Source organism: Penaeus japonicus, unplaced genomic scaffold (assembly GCF_977035675.1).
Source record: "Penaeus japonicus unplaced genomic scaffold, GWHDUDI00000001_assembly GWHDUDI00000021, whole genome shotgun sequence".
NCBI classification, from domain to species: domain Eukaryota; kingdom Metazoa; phylum Arthropoda; class Malacostraca; order Decapoda; family Penaeidae; genus Penaeus; species Penaeus japonicus.
In genome coordinates, this window is record NW_028234423.1 from 24,289,036 (window position 1) to 24,291,575 (window position 2,540).

Below are 2,540 nucleotides of genomic sequence, written 5' to 3' on the forward strand. Positions count from 1 at the left end.
GCCTATAGATTAGTGTTCTTGTGAAGAACTAGTGTCAATAAAGGATAGACGTGTTATTGTGTGTTTACTTCGTGCCCTGCCTCGCCTTGTGATGTTTCCCCTCATGGTGTTCTGGGACGTTGGTGGTGATTGGCGTCTCTTGGAGCTGTTCTGTGTTCAGAACCCGTGATTAGCACGCCGCCTGCCTAGCCTGTCTGGTGTTGATGGGTATGGGTGGAGTGACCGGCGTAACAATATATATATATATATATATATATATAAATATATATATACATAAATATATATATATATATATATATATATATATATATTATATAATGTATATACGAACACACACCAAAAAAAAAAAAATCTTTTAACACACACCAAAAACAGGCTACGGGGGGGGGGGGGTGATCTATATGGTTTATATGCACCACCTAGATATGCTCTGAATATGAAATACAAGTCATATAATATTTGAAACCCTTTAGTGAAATAAAATCCTATCTATACGCCTAGTAACAGGTCCTCAAACCTCACTCTTGTTATATATTCTGGAATGTGTTCCATGTATATATATATATATATATATATATTATATATATATATATATATATATATATATATATATATATTATATATATATATATATATATATTCACATATACACACACTTATGCTAACGCCTAGTACACTGGCATAATGTGAAAAAAAAAATTACGGTGATGAATAATAATGAAATTAAACAGTCAAATTTCATGAATGACTCGATACAAGAATACCGGTGTATAGGATCACCGAGATTTTATCTTCTTGGGTAAAATATATTATACTTAGGCTTCAAAACCCAAAATAAATATGGAAAACAATTCTCTCGTGTCTCAAATATTCTAGAATGTCTTATAAGTATCAAGAATTATCAATAAGAAAGATAATAAAGGCTGGCTAATTATTGCTCACGCTCTCACAATGGCTTCCGACAAAAGACTGATAAGAGAAATGTAAAGAACGTGTTGCATCACGTTTGAAATCAAAGAGTACATACAAGGGTAGATTTCAAATACTTGCTACTATCTACACGCCTACTATACACTATCTTTAAATTTGAAGAGATTAGAGTATATGCACGAAAATGTTTGTGGGCCATTTAATGTGTTCTTTCTACGAGAGTCACATGGAGATCTTTAGTCATAATATTTCAAGAAAAAGAAAAAAAATGTTGTTTAAGTGAATATGATTAGTCATAAGAGTACAAGTCCAAACCTGTCAAACTTTCCAATTTATTTCTATTATTATAATAAAAACACAATAACACTGACTCTCATTTGACTCATTGTTTACATCTCCAGTTTATTTACACGATTCAACCATTTGACTTTCCACATAGTTTCATTACTGTAGTTCTTGTTAGTAGACACCAAAGCGCTACTTCTCTTGGTATCCTATTAAATAGCTTCCCTAGGTCTATATATATATGTATATATATATATATATATATATATATATATATATATATATATATATATATACATATATATATATATATACACTGTTATATATATATATATATATATATATATATATATATATATATATATATATACATATATACATATATATACATATATACATATATATACATATATATATACATACATATATATATACATACATACATATATATATACATACATATATATATATATATATACATAATATATATATACATACATACATATATATACATACATATATATATATATATAAATAAACACACACACAGACACACACACAAATATATCTATATATATATATATATATATATATATATATATATATATATATATATATGTGTGTATATATATATGTGTGTGTGTGTGTGTGTGTGTGTGTGTGTATGTATATATATATATATATATATATATATATATATATATATATATATATATATATATATATATATATATGTATGTATGAATATATGTATGTATGTATGTATGTATGTCTGTGAGTGTGTGTGTGTGTGCATATGTGCATGTGTCCGCGTGTGTGTGTTTGTGTAGATGAATATATGAATATACAAAAAGCAAAAATAAACACGCGTATAAACTCACCTGTATGACACGGAGTCCAAATTCTCAAATGGCTGAATGCTGTTCCCTGTCGGCAACGGTTGCAATCTAGCTGGTACGTTTGTCGAACCGGAATCCTGCAAAGTTTTATTTCTAACTGAAACATTTCCTTATTTAGATGAACCTCTGGACACAGAAAGAAAACCCGATTTAGATGACCTTAAATGGCAAATTGATAAGGATCTTTAGTCTGAGTTCAGTTTACAAGCGTTGCTACAAAATCTTCCTTTCCGTAAGTATTAGTGCTGTTTGGACGTTAGCATTTTGTAGGGCAAATCTTACAACAAAATTATAAACAACAAATAGATAAATATCTTTCTCCTATTACAGAGAACTACCTTACCATGACTACGATATTGAGTGTACGTTCTTCTTTGCTTCAGCTTCAGCTTCACTAGAAGAACAGGAGTTTGAGATAAGCCAAAG

The 2,540-nt window shown here is 29.0% G+C and overlaps 1 protein-coding gene across 2 annotated transcripts in view; it reads right to left on the reverse strand.

The window, feature by feature from the left end:
* LOC122244161 (uncharacterized) overlaps positions 1-2,540 on the reverse strand; it is a 12,386-nt gene extending 9,846 nt beyond the window's left edge. For both annotated transcript variants that reach the window (XM_086548893.1, XM_086548895.1), the window contains exons 1-2: positions 2,458-2,540; positions 2,097-2,191 (exon numbers count right to left, since the gene is read on the reverse strand). The gene's annotated coding sequence lies outside the window, so the exon portion shown is untranslated. The remainder of the gene's footprint in view (positions 1-2,096; positions 2,192-2,457) is intronic.